Below are 19,464 nucleotides of genomic sequence, written 5' to 3' on the forward strand. Positions count from 1 at the left end.
TTCCTGACAATAGCACAGTCCTTCATGTGCTAGAGCCTCTCTCATGCTTCATGATCTTGGTAAACTCGACCACAATGCTTTATTATTTTGTAAAATAGTATTTAATAGTTTTTAAAGTATATAAAAGTGAAGACCAACAGTAATGATTTACTCAGAATGCTCACTGATATTTTTTTAAAAAATAAATGTATTGAAGGTACATGGTTAAAAAATTCAAATTGTATGGAACGTTATCAAATTGGAAAAAAAAAAAAAAGCATCCAGCAATCCACCCCTATCTGGGACCTCTCTCTGCCAAAGCCAATGCCTACATATTTGCTTTTGAAGTCTAAATCAGTGCACAATGGGTAAGATGCATATGGTTCTTCAATATGTAAATTGATATAAATATCAACATATCCATATAACTTATATATGCAGACACTTCTGCTTTTTAAACTATCCAAAAGAGACATTACAGTAGTCCCCTTTATCTATAGTGTTGCTTTCCTCAGTTTCAGTTACCTGTGGCTAACCCCTAGTCAAGAAGCAAATGATCCTCCTGACGTACCATCAGGTCAGCAGTAGCCTAATGCTACGTCACAGTGCCTGTGTCCTTCACCTTTCTCTCATCATCTAGGCATGTTATCATCTCAGTCATCACAAGAAGGATGAGTGCAGCACACTAACATATTTCCAGAGAGTGAGACCACATTCACATAACCCTTATTACAGTCCAGTTATAATTGTTCTATTTTATTATTAGTTATTGTTGTTAATCTGTTACTGTGCTTAATTTATAAAATAAACTTTATCTTAGGTGTGCATGTATAAGAAAAAACAGTACATTTGGGTTCGGTACTATCTGAGGTTTCAGGCAAGCACTGGGGGTCCTGGAACGCATCCCCTGCAGATAAGGGGGGATTGCTGTATAATGGTCTATGTCTGGCATGTTTACCTACCAATCCATCCTGGAATCCTTTCCATTTGAGCATACACAGAATTACATTATACTTCTTGGGGCGCCTGGGTGGCTCAGTTGTTAAGCGTATGCCTTTGGCTCAGGTCATGATCCCAGGGTCCTGGGATCCAGAGGACATCAGGTTCCTTCCTCAGCAGGGAGCCTGCTTCTCCCTCTGCCACTCCCCCTGCTTGTGTTCCCTCTCTCGCTATCTCTCTGTCAAATAAATAAAAAATCTTTGAAAAAAAAAAAGAATTACATTATACTTCTTAATGGCTTAGGGTGTGCCGTTAAATGGATATACCTTTGATTTAATCATTCTCTTATTGTTGTGTATTCAGATTACATTTGTAATTTTTCCTTTTGTTATTTCAAAAATACTGCACAATGAATGCTCTTCTAAATCTATTTGGGTGTACTTTTACAAGTTTATTTAGGGTCAAAGTCTAGTCTGTATGTGTAATTACCAGATCAACGAATAAATGCAATGTAAAAATGATAGGTATTACTGAACTGGCTTCCAAAAGTTTGCCCCAATTTCCACTCCCTCTGACAGCACACGAGAGTTGTTTTTCCTTGCCGTCAGGTCACAGTGATTTATTTTTAAATTATACAATTTATCTAGCTCTCAAGATGGAACAAAGCCTTTAAATTATTTTTCCCCCTTGTGCACATTTCATCAATACTAACATAGTCTAATTTAAAACACTTCACACTCTTAAGTAAAAGTCAGCAGAAGTCAAGCTGTTCAATGTATTCCCATATCTCATTATTTAGCACAGTGTGATCTTTCTCAAAAAATGATAGCCTACTTGTAAGGCTTCCTTATTAATGAAGTTCTAATACATCATAATAAAAGAAATACTCAAATTGCTTGTTTCTGGAGGTGACAAATGAAGAGTCATTAAGGTAATTTCTTTTCTTGGGAATCACAACTTAAGAAGAGTTGAAATGTTTATATAATCCTTTAAATTTACAGTCAGAAAATATGTTCTCTTTTTTTCACTAAGTAGACATTTTTTAGGATTTATTACTAGGAAAGATTTTGTCTCTCTGGAAGAGCTAATTTGTGGCCTTCTTTTGTATAATACGAGAACAGTGTAATTTACTCTGATTTCCTTTTTATCCTTACTGCCAGGAAGCACAGCATTGATCTGAAACCCAAGCAGAGCTGACTTTGAAGAAGCTACCCCTATTAAGTGTTTCACCAAGGTAGTAGCTCAATGATTTTCAGGAAGTAGTAGTCAGCAAATATGTCAAAGAATAAACAATTTTATGTCACCTTTTTTTTTGGCCTTAGTTCAAGTGGAAGAGCCTATAACACAGAGCCCAAGGAATCCAATATAAGAATTGTCAAGAATATGTCAGCATTCCACATCAGCCCTTCAAACTGTGGTTGAACAATGGAATGTAATATTGATTAAAGTAATTTTTACCCTTTGTGATATATATACACACACATATATATATAGATATAGGATCTATAGGTGTATATATATATATATATGGCTTTCCATTATCTTATTCCAGGTTTGAGGTTACTCTTAATGATTCTAACCCCCCAAAAACCAACAAAAAGCCCCTCTAATTAGATGTTCCCTAACATCTAAAATCATTCCCATTTCCCTTGATTACAGCCAAAAATTAAAAATGAGCTCCATTAAGGGACACCTGCGTGGCTCAGATGGTTAATCATCTGCCTTTGGCTCAGGTCTTGATCTCCGGGTCCTGGGATCGAGTCCCACATCGGGCTCCTGGCTCAGGGGGAGTTTGCTTCTCCCTCTGCCTCTCCCCTCTGCTAGTGCTCTCTCCCTTTCTCTCTCTCTCTCAAATGAATAAATTTTAAAAAATCATTAAAGAAATAAGCTCCATTAATCCTTGTAAAAGCTGCAACTACATTTTATGGAACTATGATAAATAATTGTGGAAATCTTAAATACCCTATGTTCTCACTTAACAGAGTCAAAGAATTGTCAGTAGTCACTATTCCTTTCATCTTTCATTTGGCTTTTCTATCAAAGGCTCTCTCAACAAACCAGTCCAATTCACTTGTTTTAATATTCCATTCCCCTCTTCTCCCTAGACCACCCAACACACACATGAACCTAGAGATCTTCTATAAGCAATGCCAAAACAAGCTTCTGTTTTTTGGGGAAATTTGGGAGATGAGTGCCTATGATACAGTCTTTTAAATGACCTTGTAATTCATTAAGACGTATTTGTTAAATATTTTCAGAAAGCAATTAAATATGGAGGGCCTAGCATGTGTATTTAGGGTTTTTCTACCCCACAGTATGAGGACTGAATGAATAGGCAGCTACAGATGTGAAATATCTATGTGTTTTTATTTATCAACTACGCTTAGCTTATTTTAAAGAGCTATGAAGCCTGTAACTTTACCACTTACCCAGAGAAAAAATGAACAATTTTTAAAGGATGCATGAAGACTGCTTTTCTCCTGCCTTCTAACATTTGGTTGGCCAGGGACCCAGTACCCACTGAGTATCGTGCAGTTTTAAGAAAAGAAAGATTAAACCAGAACCACAAGACCTGGGTTTTCATTTTGATTCTTACTAACCAATGCTTAATGGATGTGTGACAATGTCAAGGAGTCTTCTAGAATCCAGAATATGATTTCCCATGAATTTCCTGATTGTCCCACATCACTGAATACAATGCTGATGCATAAAAAGTGTTCAGTAAGTGTTTGTTCTAGCAATGAGCTAGTTTGGAGGGTTGGGGGGGGCGGGTAGGGATTAAATCAATGCGTACTTGGAAAACAAAATGGTATCCCAATGTATTCAAAATATTTTATTTTTTTCCCTTTTATATGGCATGTAATTATATACGTTATCGGCAAAGACTATACACTGGAAAACAAGCAATGATTAGCAGGCAAATTTATACTATATTTGATTTAATGTTTTGCCCAGAGCTAATAATTAATAGGAAAGTAAAAGTGGAAAATGTAATTATATTTCATAAATGTTTGAATATTGTCTTGCATTTCATATTAGGAAACTACACTTAGCCACTATTTTCTCATTTTAAAACTTCCAGTGAAGATAAAAGGTCTTAATTAATAATTAACAGTTAGTTTTGAGATTAGAAGTATAAATAAGTACCTTTTGTGGGTATATTAATTGTTCTTTTTACCCAAAGACATTTACAAGTCTTAGTCCTTAGCCCACAGGTATAGCTATGCAAACATACCCACAGAACTTACATACATAACAAATATAAATTAATATATGCACAAACTAAAGTCATAGCCAGGAAAAAAACTGAGTCAGGGCCCTGGGAGAAAATGAATGGATGGCAAGTCAAAATCATAGGTGAAGAGACTATTAACCAAGAAACTATTACAGAAGGGGACTGTTAAAGAGGGTAGCATTAAGGGAAAACAATAGGTAGTGAAGCTCCCAGGGTTGACAAAATGGACGCTCTTGCCACCCCTAGCCCAGGAGGGCGGGGATTATAGAACCAAGCAAAGGGCATAGCTGTGGGAGAGAACACTGAGCATGAGCTATGGTCACAATAGCTGTGGGAGAGGATGCTGAGCATGAGCTATGGCCACAGATAGAAGAACACTGGCACTACTAAGCCAGGTCTGGCTGGGAAGCAGGTAGGGAATAAATATCCCAAAGTTCCCTCCTCCTGAACTCTGATCTCCTGCTGGAAGTCAGAGGACAAGGGAGCCCCATTGATGCAGTGTGCGGTGGACAGCTTCCTGGGGAAGGGTCAGTCTAGAGTGAAGGAGCAAATGAAGAATATCCAGAGCAAACCCTGTATTTGGTGAATAGAAATTTTTGCCCTAGTTTTCTTCTTACTAGCCACATGTCCTGGAGAAACAATCATATGTGTGTATGAGAATGTGTGCAGGCGCATGCACATAGGGGAAGAGTTAGTAAGAAAGAAATATTAGCTTTGATCTCTAATAAGAGCATTTGTATATGGCAGTAGGCCATGGCTTAAGATGAATCATATGAAATTGCCTTTTGTTAGGTAAAAAATGGCTGAATATTGATCAAGTATCAGCAATTCATAATGTTTCTCTTTCTAAACTGTGATGCAAAAGAGTCCATAAACATACCACCTATGAAAGAAGGTTCCAGTGGCTAGAATGTCTGTGGGTAGGAATGACGAAAGGGTGAATTGGTTAAATTTATGTGTCAACTTGACTGGGCCAAGGGATACCCAGATAACTGCTTAAACATTATGGGTGTGTTTATGAGGGTATGTTTGGAGGAGATCAGCATTTGAACTGGTGGAATGAGTAAAGCAGAGAGCTCTCCCAGATGTGGTTGGGCATCAACCAATCTGTTGAGCCCCTGAACAGAACAAAAGGGCAGAGGAAGGGTGAATTTGCTCTCTGGCTGATTAATTGGCTGTGACATCAATCTTCTCCTACCCTTAGTACACTTGGTTCTCAGGCCTTCAGATTTGGGCTGGAATCTAATGAATGGCTCTCTCCATCACCAGCTTTCCTTAGTCTCCAGATTGCAGAATGGCAGATAATGGGACTTCTCAACTTCCAGAATCACATGAGCCAATACATTACAATGAGTCTCTTTCTCTCCTTCTCTCTCAATGAAGATATAATAATAGAAAGATAGATCTTATTTTCTGTTTCCATGGAAAACCCTAATATGAGGGACAAACTTGAAACCATTCAATAAGTATTTAGTATATGCTTTGAAAACAATAGAAGCATAGCCCAGGTTCTGCCAATTCCTAAAAAAGAAAAATTTCCTCACCTCTGAATCTGTTTCCTTCTTTGCTTGATGATGAAAAAGACAGCAGCAAGCACAGTGGGTACTAAACAAATATTTACTAAACGAACAACTAGATGATTTCTGAGGTCGTTTATAATTCTAAATTCCTGTGATCCCAGGTGAAAAGTTGTAATTTTTAATATATGCTGTATATGACCTAATGGAATAGATAAGTCGCAAGAGTCCAAGGGCCAGCCCTGGAATATGGTCCCTCTGTGAATTCAGGTATATTTCAGCAATTCCGAGTGCTTCACAAGGTCAACCAGTTGCCATTTTCTTTGTGTGAGGCCCAATAAACCACATAGGAGACACTGTATCTGGATCCCCTTTGAGCTCCCACCCGGTGAGAAAGTATTTGGGGAATATCAATGACCCTTTCACTTCTTGAACCCTGTGCAAAATGGGGAGGAAACACACCACCAGGTACATTCAGGTTCACCAACTTGATCACTCATTTGCAGTTAGAGAGGAGGGATTGTTGTAAGTATTAAGTACTTCAAAGGGAATTAGTTTACTGGACCAGGAGCTCTATGAAGTCAGGAATTCTGGGTTTTTCTTTCCATTGTGTATGAAGTGCCAAACACACTTAGGCCAGCACTTAACATAGGAGGTCAATCTCTGTTTAATAAGTGAATGCTAATGTCTTCTTAACCAAATAACTAGAGATAAGTGCACTGGCCATAGAAAAAGGAGCTGAAATGAAAAGAATGAGCAAGCCAATTGCTGAGCAGTTTTACTAGAGTTGTATAGCATAACCTTTTGTTCTTGACCTAGGCAATTAGCATAACATGGACAGGAATTGGTTTTTCTCTGTCCACTTCAATGAGGTATTTGTTAGAGTTGCATGATGTGTTTTGACCCCATCGGGACCCTGCAACAACACAGGGAAGGCTCCAGGGAGGAAGCAATGATAGATACCCCGAGAGGAACTATCAAAGGCCAAGACGTCTAATATCAGCAGAGCCCCCTGGAACCCACAGCAAGCATAGAAAACCATGGAAGAGAAGGGCACCAGTGACAGCCAAGAGGAAGGCTGCCCTTACAGGGACATCATATAAGAGATGATTTGGGGACCAAGGCTGCATTTGTTTCCCCAGGCAAACTGAACCTGTGCCTTGGGAAGACATGGATGAACCCAATAAAGATGCATGTTCTGATTTCTCCAGGATGTTACAATATAGTTGCTATCCAATACCTTTTTTTTTCAACAATATTTTACAAATATTATTCCAAAAAACATTTATTTAAAAAATCCTAATTCTTGCCTATTAATGGATTCCTATTCATAAGTATGACCATGAACAAATTCCTTAACTTTTCTAAGCTCAGTGTCTTTATCTAGAAAATGAGAATTATAACAGTAGTAATAATAAGAACATACCTCATATGTATGCTGACAGAATTAAATATAAAATTTTCTTTAAAGGACTTTGCACGGCCCTTGGCATATATCAAATGCTCAAAAAATGTTAAATAGCTACCACTGTAGTAATTTACTATAATACTTTTCTATAATCTAGGAAATCTGTTTATAACTAGAAACTTCACAAAGTGTAACTTAAATGTTATTCCTTTTCAATTTATTCAACACTAAGGGTTTCTCATCACTGCTATCAGAGAAAGGCTAATCTATTAAATCCTCTTTTATGTGATTCTTAAACATGTGACATTTGCCATTAGTCACTTAAGAACAAAGCAGGAAATATGTGATAAGCACAGATGTGTAGACCAAAATAAAACACAGCAATATTATTTGAAGTAGCTTGTAAAAACACACTGGTTTTAGTGACTTTCCTCAAATTTAGCATTGCGATCTCCCAGCAAAGTAGTTCATTTCCTGTTGTTTCACGTATTTAAAGGAGTTCTGTGTTAAGGCTAGGTTTCTGTGGATGGGGTAAGCCCAGGACTGACCCAGTTTTACAGTATTTAAATCTATTCCTCTCTGTTTTGTTCAGGAAGAGACTTTTTCACAAACAACCAACACAACCAACTCTTAGTCAACAGAACTGGCTGTTTATTTATGACCATAGACAAAATTTATGACCCATAGACAAAAGACCCTAGACTATTTCAGACCTACACTTGAATTTAAATGGTATAATATGAGGATATATGTGCTCCAAACACATCAATTCCTTAATACATTTTTATTTTCATTTTATGCAAGTGGTATTATTAATACATAATTCTAACCTTAAGCCAAACCACTCAAAATTCCACATTATTGTGTTACTACCTAGGTGGATTTGACACCAATAGTCTATTCTCTATAGTTTCAGAATATCTTTCTTATGTTACCATATAAGGGTGCATCGAACCACAAATACAAATATCATAGTATTTCAGTATAGTAATTTTGGGGGGAAAAGAATAACTTCCATTTTGTGTTGTAAGAAATAAGTTGCAGTCCATGTCCTGATGTAAATGGAGATAAAATCTGACCCATAAAAATTACCAGATCAATGACACACCAATGTGCTTGAAAGAAGTAGTCATTGTATAAAGTTTCCACCAGCTAACCAATCAATCAATCAAATGCTTGTTGAGCACTCAGTAAATGCAAGCCATAAATGTTCTCCTTTCTGTTCTTTTTTCAGTGGAAGTGTCAAAGTCATGCAATTGTACAAAAACAATTTTCCCCATGGACTGCTCTATGTTTTGACCATAACAACATAAGAACCTTGAATTCTGTTCATTTTCCTTGGTAATCAAAGCTATGTCTAGGCTACTACTTCAATTTTCTTGCCCCTATGATTTCACTGCAATGATCAAACAGCATGAAAGATTGTTTTATTACTTTATGGCAGCTTAATTTTGCCTTGATATTTTTCTGCATGAATTTTCCAAGGAAAAAGAAAGGGAAAAAAATGCTTGACTAGTTCAGCAAGACCAAAGATGAATAATTCAGTATAAATTAATGAGCATCATTAATAACAATTTGAAACACAACCTCCAACAAATATTAATAAATAGAGTGCAACAAATATGATAATAGAATAGCTGTCTAAACCCACCCATTGTGAAAAGAAGTTAATCACTTTATTAATATTAAACTTTTTTTCTCAGGAACATTTTCTGGAGTAAACCATGAAATATTATTGATATAATTTACATCAGAATAATTAATGACTTACTAAAAATTTGTGATTCCAAATTCTTTTTAAGGATATTGAAGTCAATCCTCATTTAAATGTAAGACACAAACACTGGGGGTCATTGCCTCTATTTTAAATGAAACCAAGCATTAACCTATTTCTCCTTCAATGGCAACTTCACAGACCAACTCAATCTTCCATTTTTACTCTATGTTTTTGGTAATAAAATGTGCATGACATTATTGTCAATCTGCTTTTCCACTTCTATACTATTTATAAGTAAATGTATTAAATGTGAACCAAGTACATATTTAGAATATCAATATTTTCATAATATCTGACTCCATGATTGAGATAAGAATATAGAATACACAGAGACTACAGCCAGTTGCTGAAGTGAAATTTAATGAGAGCCAGAGATCCAAATGCCAGAAATAGGTCAGTAACATGGAAATATGTCAGAGAAGATTTTTTGTTAGGACACTGAGCAAACATATTTTTATGGAACCATTTTATCCTCAAGTTCTTTCCCCTCTCCAACTGACCGGTGATATAATTGGAGTCTGTGGAGGTCAGGCTTGGCTGAGCGGCATCATAATACAAGAGTCCACTCCTAATATAGATGAGGACACAAAGGGCAAGTGTCAGAAGCCAGGCAGAACCTGATAAGAATTTCTGAAATGGTGTCTCAGTTTTCAACCTTAGCTAGGTAAGACGTACATTTGACCTATTTTATATCTTGTAAATGACTAAAGAATTAACCAATTAATTGAGCCAAAAGGGGAGGAGCTTTCACATCTGAAGTGTTGAATAATTTTTGGTCTTTAAAAATGTTAATTAAGTGATTCAAATTTTGAGTTTTTCTTTTCCTATTCTTGTCTAGATTTTAAACTCTGAAGTTAAGCTGTCTTTTCTCCCTGTAGAACTTAGGTCAGGACATTAAATTCAAATGACTATTTTCTATAAGAATATTCTGCTTCCCCCTTTTTTTTTTTTAAGTAGGCTCCACGCCCAGCATGGATCCCAGTGCGGCGCTTGAACTCACAACTCCGAGATTGAGACCTGAGCAGAGATCAAGAGTTGGATGCTTAACTAACATAGCCACTCAGGTGCCTCAAAGGTATTCTTCATATTTTCTTTAAACATCTCTTATCTTTTGTATTGCCAAGTTGCTTTCAGTATATATGTGCATGTGGGTATATATATGCATGTATATCTATATAAATTATATAACTTATATATTTAATTTATATATATAACTACATATATGGATTATTTTTCAGAGATTTAATACAATCTAACTCAGCTTTAGTTCTGACATCAGCATTTTATCTCAATTAACCTCACTTGTCTGCATTCCCTGAATAGCAATCCCAGACTGAACATCCAGTTCTAAACTGCCACTTAGATGCCTTAAAATAGGTGGATGGTGGATAACAAGTCATTTATATCTTGTTTTTTTCTTACCAAACACATTGAATGCCTTAGGGAAAATGACTGTGTGGCACCCAATAACGTCCAGTCATTTTCAATAAATTAAAAATGTGTAGTTGCTTTAAAAAATCCTGTGAGCTCTGGCATCAGTCAAGGGTTCAAAGTCATGAGTTAACAAATCCAACTCTCAGCTATAGTTTGACTCAATGGAAGCTGAATTTAAAAACCTGGGTTGTTGGGGTGCCTGGCTAGTTCAGTTAGTGGAGCATGCGACTCTTGATCTCAGGGTTGTGGGTTCGAGGTGTAAAGATTACTTAAAAGCAAAATCTTTCAATAAAACAAAAAAAAACTTGGATGGTTAAGTAGTGGAAAAAATTCAAGCTAGCTTTAAGTCAAACAGGGAAAACATTGGCTAACTGAAAAAATTATCAGAGCACAGGTATTCCCCTCTTCCTTTCCGATCTATGAAAGAATGATACATACTTATGTGGGAACCATGTCTTTGTTATGTTGTTTGGAGTAATGGAAAGAAATAAATTTATTTTTTAAATTTATATAAATGAGTTAGAGAGAGGAGAGTGGACATAGAAACCAATTAGGAGAGAGGTTGTACAGGTGGTGTTTTAGTGAGCTAGAGGGGGTTGCCCAGTAAGAAATGAGAGTTATAAAATTAGAATTTGGCAGAAATTTCATTGTGTGTTGAATAAGGCTAATTTCCCCCCTTACTGTCATTTTGTACCCACCTCTCCTTTCCTCAAAACAAAAAGAGAAAACTTAAAAAACCTAAACTACTCCACAAGGCTTTTGGAGTCAGCCCTAAAACATTCGGAGGGAATGTTTTTTTTGTTTGTTTGCTTAACTCAACTTAATGCTCAACATTCTATCAAAAGGGCCATTTTTACCTAGGTCCCTGCTATTAGTGACTCAGTCCCCTTTGCCCGACGTCAGGCTCCTTTACCCAAGATGGCTGCTGGGGCGCTCTACTGTGAGGGAAGGGAGGCCACTGGCAGCCCAGCAAAATCAGATTTAGAGAAAAATACACGAAATTTCCAATAGGAGAAAAGTTGAATCAAGAGTTGTTCATTCAATTTCATGAACCTAGTGAAAAATGACAAAAGCTCCTGGCTACCATTAACCATCAAATGATTTGCAGTTCAGGTTTTCAGCAAAATGTTTCAAAACTACTCACCTAGTCTCCAACTTGCCACTACCCCTGATTTCTCAGAGAATTTTGCTCCTGACTCAACGTTTTCTTCAGTCCCCCAAATCTGGCTTTTATTTGCCAAGTCACTTAAAATATTCACAGTATCCATTATTTCTAGGAGCTTGAGTTGACATTAGAGCACATGTTTCTGACTAGAAATTTTTACGATTGACATAAGACTCTAGGTTTTTTGGTTGCTTTTCAGTTTTGCTATTCCCTATGAGCCATATTCTATATAATAAGGACTTTCACTCACAAATGGCATAAAATGTTGTTTCCATAGCTTGTAAACAGGAAAATATCCTATTAAAACTTGTACTATAGGTAAAATTAGTCTTAATTAAAAACTCAGAGTACATCTGGTATATTGCTCATTTTGCTTTCGGCACAACACATGTGTAGATTTACCAATAAATCACGTAACTGGAAAATTTTAAATATCATGTTGTGGGTGGTATCTTTGCTTTTTATAGCCTGCTATGAATATAGTTTAAAGTTCTTTCCCTTAAATGACACCAGTTCTTCTAAAATTGGCTGTTGACTGCCCTACTACCCGGGACTGAGAGAGAAGGAATCTAGAAACAGAAACATTACAAAATACTGAACTGAAAAAGATAAATTAGGCCAAAGACCAGTTTACTTAACCATGTAATCTTTCCTCTTTTCTTCTCAATTCTGTATTTAGATTCAAGGTAAACTTTCTGCTTCTGCAATATTTGGAACACAAGGGCATAAATAGTTATGGCTTTATAGTTGAGGGATAAATACATGTCTATTTCCATACTCTGCTCAAGAGAAATATTTCAGGTCCAGTTGTGACATTGTTAGAACTCAACAATGCTAAAAGCCACCATCACAGCCCCCAAAATTGGTAAAAGAAGGAAAAGACACCTCCTTTTGTTGTTGTTGCTCTTTTAAACCCTATAGTCAATGGGAGATGACAAAACTGTTACCTGGTTATTATTTACCACTGTAGTAGAATTTTAGTATGAAACTAATCAGTGTTCAACTAGGAGTCCACCATGCCTGGCCTTGACTGGAAGAACTGTGGGTGAAGCCTAATAGTAAGGAATCTATACTAAAGAGAAAAGAGGGAGCTGGCAAGATAAATCCAAGGATAACGGGACAAGAAAAAGAAGGGCAGGGCACCTGGGTGGCTCAGTCGTTAAGCATCTGCCTTCAGCTCAGGTCATGATCCCAGAGTCCTGGGATCCAGCCCCGCATCAGGAAGCCTGCTTCTCCCTCTGCCACTGCCCCTGCTTGTGTTCCCTCTCTCGCTTTGTCTCTGTCAAATAAATAAAATCTTTAAAAAAAAAGAAGAAAGAGAAGGGCAACTTCTTGGGCACTGCTCCTATATACCATAGCCTGTCTTCCACTGCAGGATTTGGTCAGAGCAAAAACAATACTAAGGCAAATTTTTTTCCAATTATCCATGAGAGGTTGAGAGTATAACGTCACATGCAATTAAAAAAAAAAGAATTATAAAGAAGGATTTTAACCACTGATTTTTTTACTACTAAGTCAATTGAGTTTTGACTTACTCAGGTTTCTGGGAATACCAAGGGCCTTCCAGCCCACTGGCGAAACAGTGGGTGTTACAATGGGACATGGCACCCATGGTTTTAGCAGCAGCCATGAGAGAAGCAGGCACGGCATGAACCTTGGTATCCCCGACCCTGGGCTTAGCACCTCAGCACAGACAATGGCACAGTGGCAGCAGCTTCTGCCACATGGGGCACCACTGACAGCACCTTTGGTGGGCATGACCAGCGATGTACATTGGCAGCAGACGAACACAGGGCAGCAGAGCAGACGTGCAGTAAATGGTGGCCCTGGTATCCAGGAATGAGAGGATTGCATTCATGAGAACACAGGATAAACCCTCGAAGACAAAGAGGGTATTGGAGGGCATCACAATGATTAAGGATGCTACTGAAATTTAATGGATAACATTTAATGAAATTTGATGAAATGGATTAAAGGTCATAATTTAATAAATGTGAGATGTCTGCTTTGTGTAGGATAAAGAATATGTTTATTTGGAAGGCACTGGTTAGGCCTAAAGTCCAGCACCTGTTTGAATAACTAAGCACCCATTCTCACTGTTATTGCCAGTGCACATACAACAGTGTTATCATGTTGACCATCACTCTGTGTACAACAACAAATTCTCCCTCATCCCGCATCACTTTTGAATGTCTCTCTGGACATTGATGTGGGTAAAACACCTGATGGTGATTATTTGAACCTAGAGCTTGACTCCATTTTATATATAAACTCTAAGCATTTTGCCAGTTTTAATATACACTGAATTTTGCAGGAGTCCGATTCTGTGGTTAAGCAAGAGAAGACTTGTTTTGTTTGTGACTTTCTCAAGTTATTTGCTGTTTTGGAAAGGCACATCACCAATAGCGATGTGACCCTTGGGATCTTAGTGTCCTTCTGATACAACTGCACCAATCTGAATTTTTATCTGTCACATTTATGGTGATTCAAAATATAAGTGGAGGATTTGACAATTTCATGACACTTTATGGTGTCATTGTGCCTCAAATTTACATATTAGACTATATATTGTTATATTATAAAGCCTTTCCTTTTATTTGTCATTTATACAAAAGTCTGGCCCTTATACTGGCTTGTTGAAACTGTGTGTACAGGTAAGTTAGAGATATTTACCTTCCAGACCAACCAGAGGTCAACAAATATATTTGCTATTAAAAAAGAATGGGGGTCTGATAGGAACAAAAAGATGACGCAAAAGTAATTGGCAGCCGGGTTTTGAGATTGAAGGGGCCTGAAGATAGTGAGTATAGTGGAGGCAAAGACATATTTTTGTGACTATTTTAAGATCCTAGTTTTATTCCCACATTTTCCGAAAAACCCACATCTTACCAAACTAGAAAAACGTAGCAGTTAGTAATCATCAACTAATATTTATGAGAATACTTATTAAAGCAACAATCATAATGCTTAACATTTGTGGGTTGCTCATTCTGTGCAAGGCATTGCTCTTGGTACTTTAAATGTATTAACTCATCCTATCCTCTTAACCAGTCCTAGGAGACAGAGCCATTATTGTCCCTACATGGCAGACAGAAAACTGAAGCACAAAGGTAAGAAACCTGCCCAAGGACACTGGACTATTAAGTGCCCAGGATGGGATTCACACATATGCAGTCTGGCTCAGTCTGCACCTAGTCACTATTCTACAGCAGATGTGCAATCAGGTCAAAGCAATTACTTTTTCTGAAAACTACATTCAAGAACCATTAATTCCACAGAAATCATATATTTCCCACAAAACATAATTTCATTCTACTTACGTTTATTAATCCAACCCCCAGATTGGTGTTTGGCTGCACAATCAAGGGAATTCTAAAAACCCTCCCATGAAGATCAGAAAAGCAGCTTCAAAAAGCCAGGACTAATTCTTGGCCCTTCTAAGTGGCCCAAGATGTTTCCTAGAATCCCAAAGGCCTAGACCTGAGCCTGGTGGCTATGCCCACACTTAAATCACCCCTAACCCCAGGCATAGGGCTGCAGTATGAGGTTCATGGCGGTAAATTTTTACTCTGCCTTGAAAGGTTGTAGATGGTTTGGGGAGCAGAGCCTAGAGTGGGCACATCAGAAAAGAGGTAACAGAAGAAACGTCAAGAAGACTCTCAAGAGGGAATGACAGTAAGTGCCGAGGACCCAAGTTTCTCACTACCCAGGGCTGGCAATTTCCATCTGCTATTGAGTTCCCTATTTAAAGACTAAAACAACAAAACAAACAATATTTTGCTTGTGCAAATTCACATAACATCTGCTTATATGTGAATATTATGATAAATAAGAAATTAAAAGGGTTATTTTGGTTGATGAAAGAATAATCATTATCATCATAAAATGGGTAAACAAGTTCAATTTCTCATTAGGCCCAGGTATTAGCTTTCTTAAATAGCTCCTTTCTTATTTTCTCATATTATAAAACAAGCTTAAAATACAGTATAGTGGCTCAAGTTTATTAAAAGGGGTATAATATAGTACTTTGGATATAGATCTGCTTCTTTCTAGTTATGTTTCCCAGAGGTTCTTGGAGCTTCCATTTCTGTATCTAAAGGAGTTATGACAGTATCTGCCCCATAGATAGTTATAGAGACATAAGAAAATGTAAAGTGCTTGACAGTGTCTGACATATAATAAAAATTTAATGTTACCTCCTGTTCTTATTTTAGGGTAATTTATATATAAAATAATTCTGTGCCGTAAACCAAGAAGCCCTACTATAATTATCTACAAAACAAACCAAAACTTAGTACTTATTTTCTGATGACTTTCTATATTCAATCTCTCACTCTAGGTAATTCTTGCCTACTTCTTTCCATCTCAGAATGTGTCCAAAAAGAACAATATATGTTATTGTGACACTTTTATGTCAAAGTGGAAAATTGAAAGCCTCATTTAATTTTCCTTTCCAAGTCAATTCATGGACATCCTGAGTAATATAGAAATAATGCCTTACATATTACTTTTATAGATTTACAATATGTATTCTTTTATAAGGCATTTTCATGACAAATCTATGAGAATAGAATGGTCAGTATAATTGTTCCTATTTCACATGCCTAGAAAAGAGGCACAAATGGACTAAGTACTTCTCCCAGAGTCACAAACTATAGTTAGCAGTTGGGTGGAACTGGAATTCGGGTCTTCTCACACTTGGACCATAGGATTCCTGACTTCTGCCTTCACTCGGTAGAAGGCTAGAATTTTTACCAGTACAATCTTTCTTACAGATGCTCAGAAATGGGTGAGGCAAAATGGGCCTTCAAAAGGCCCTCTCAGTGGATGCGAACGAATCACCTACTTTTGTCCTCTTTGGGGTAAGCTGACCCTTTGATACGCTACATATTTTCTCGTGAAATGACTAACACTGGGGTTGTACTGTTGCTATGACTCTATGAGGTCGTTAGTTAAAATGACTCAGAAGAAAAGAAAGTTACATTATTTTACCAATAGATGGTGCTAAGAGAAATTTAAAGAAAATGGTCTCAAAAGTTCCTGGTGTAATGAATCAGAGTATTTGAATGGGGTTTACTATATAATAGAGTCTATGCTTCTTTCCCAGACAGAAGCACACCCAACCCATCATCAAAGAGTAAAACAGCTTACAAAACTACCCCATTCACTCACTTAATTATAGTTCTGCCAAGATATGTATCCTTTCCAATCACAACTTCAACTCCAAATGAAGGTTTCTAAGATTCTACTTAGGAAAATAAACGTACTTGACTTCATATGTAGCTTGCTGCAACTCTCATTTTAGGTCTTTATCAATATATTTTTCAGCAGGATGTGTCAAATTGGAAGACATTAAATGCTTGTTAAAATATATTGGTCCTAATAAATTGTATTATTAATTATCATGGTTACATTGAGAAATTCAAGAGACTGGTCAAAACAAGAAGCATCTTCCCATGAATAATGTGTTCTATAACATACCCTTTATGAAGCTGTGTGCATTAAAGTTAATGCATCACTTTACTGGCTTTTATTTCCAAATGTTGATGATATCTTGCAAATCAAAAGTCAGCTCATGGTTCTAGACTTCCATGAAAATGAATGAACAAAGATATGAGCAGAGCAAACTTACTAACAATGCTTTTCTTTCATAACACTTGCAATTTTGTTGTTCAATATCTATTTCTACCACCAAAAGGAGACTGGAAGAGAGATTATTTTGAATTTCCACACATTATATTCTCCAACACCAAACACATACACACAAACACACACACTCTTTCTTGATAGATTTAATTAATATAAAAATCAAATGTATATGTTAACATATTTATATTTATATTCACTTACCTAGATAGATTTAAAAATGTATAGATAAATGAATCAAAATTATAGTATAGTTCTCCTTTGCTTATTGAGTTTACTCACAAATCAAGTATGAAACTGTCAGAATGAATTTTCACCATTTTAGCAGCTAAATCCTTGAACCTGATTTTTTCCTGCAACCTTCTTAATCCAGCTCCTGTAATCCCCAAATAGTTCAGCCCCTGATCGCTTAAAAATAAAGAGTTTGGCTACTTCTGTAAGAACTTTTTTATCTATTTTGAAGCAAGTTACATTTTTCAGGCATCTTATTAAGACTTCAGATTCACCACTAATATTTTTGTTACAAATACAGTGGCTCAGGAAGAACTGAGGTGGGGAAAATATCAAAATCACTGCTTGGGTGATGTAATTGTTGAAAATGACAACAAACATAGTATAGTTTATTTTAGCAGACTACATACTAAGTCATGGAATGTGTGTATACATAACAAGATATAAAACTACTGATTAATAAATGCAGGTTGGGATGACAGAACAACCAAATCCATGAAGTATAAATATAGTTTACTGAGTTTTCATTATGTAATGCAAAAAACCCCAGTTTTATTGTTTGAAGTTCTTCAAAGCTTAATGAGTTTTTTGGCATTGTTTAGATGCAGTGCTAGTGGCCTATTTTATCATCAAAATAAGTAAATAGGGGCCTGCCATAGAGATTTAGACAACAAAAGGGATTATCACTCTTACCACCTCTTCCTTTATGATCCATTGAAAATCCGAATTAATAATCAAAATTGTACATATTATAAGTGTGCTATGCAATGTTGTCTCTGGTATGTAACAGTATTTGGCAGAAGATAACAAACTCCAAGTGAAATAGAGACACCTACATGGTGGCATGAAGTACGGAGGTCGCAAACCAGTAAAGATTTACCAAACTTGCCCTACCAAAGAGTAGAGGGATCCCTCAGCTAGCTGGTCTTTAGCAAAACTTCAGAGAAGTCAACGAGCTGCCAAATGTTTACTGAAAAGTGGATATGCTGTCCCTTTCAAACTGGCCTAATGCCAAATGTGCAAAGTGTAAAGCCATGAGTGACAAAGAGCAAAGGACAATTTTGGGTCAGTGATCTCGGTCCAGCTCCTCCCAAAGACAAGATGACAAAGTGAGTCTCCTAAGGCTCCCCTCATCCACATATCCCAGTGCCACTGGCCACCACTGCCCTTCCCCTACATCTTGCCAGTGGCCAGGCATGAAGCACTATTAGGCACACTGACAAGCTTGTTTCTTACTTTTTAAGAAATGCCAAGTGGAAGGAAGAATTCTGTAGGTGCCAACTAACAAACTATATACTGAACAGCAGATATTTTTCCCCCATGTTCAAGGAAATGGAGCAAGGCTATGCTATCAGTTTCTAAAAACCTCCACTTGATTTTGGCTGCAATTAGTTAACTTAGAGATTTACGTCTCATAGGCAGAGTGGTAAATTTTATGGTTAGGTCAGACTGTGTAGGTGATTGTCCATTTGCATGATTCGGGAGTTTCCATGAGATTCTGACTGGTCTACAATGGTGTCTAAAATTCTTACCAATAGAATTATTCATTTGGGTTGAAGTATGTCCTGTGGGGGAAAAAAGTACATTTGAGACAGGAGAGCATAGCAGCACTAATTAATTTATTAAATCAGTTGGCTCTGGAGAGCAGGGAGAAGGTCTGAGAACATGTGAGAACTGGGCTTTGAGGCAGGAAGTTAGAACTAAGCAGGGTGCAGAAAGACAAAGCCACATACAGGCCAGCAGAAGGGCACTTGGGTACCCAATGGACAGGATCTGGCTCTGGGTGCTGAAGAGAAGGAAGATAACTATTTTCTCACTTCAAAATGATTTGCATGGGGGACAGGGATATGGGTTTTTTCTACCTAAAGAATTCAGTGGGCTTTATCATAACCAATCAAGTTGTTTTTGTCTGTCCAATATCTCTTTCTTCCCTTGGGGATCTGTTCCCCTCTCTGCATATGTATCTGGTGAACAGCCAATCACAGCTCCTTGCCTCCTCCACCCATCTCTGGCTGTTACGAGTTGAATTGTGTCCCCTCGAAATTCATATGTTGAAGTCCTAAGCCCCAGTACCTCGGAATGTGACTGTATTTGGAAAAAAAGGTCTTTAAAAGAGCTGATCAAGTTCAAATG

The 19,464-nt window shown here is 37.1% G+C and overlaps 1 protein-coding gene across 6 annotated transcripts in view; it reads right to left on the reverse strand.

The window, feature by feature from the left end:
- The window catches only part of CPED1 (cadherin like and PC-esterase domain containing 1), a 254,947-nt gene that overhangs the window by 162,925 nt on the left and 72,558 nt on the right, over window positions 1-19,464 (reverse strand). The window lies entirely within an intron of this gene.

Source organism: Leptonychotes weddellii, chromosome 12, assembly GCF_054177405.1.
Source record: "Leptonychotes weddellii isolate Sample4059 chromosome 12, ASM5417740v2, whole genome shotgun sequence".
NCBI classification, from domain to species: domain Eukaryota; kingdom Metazoa; phylum Chordata; class Mammalia; order Carnivora; family Phocidae; genus Leptonychotes; species Leptonychotes weddellii.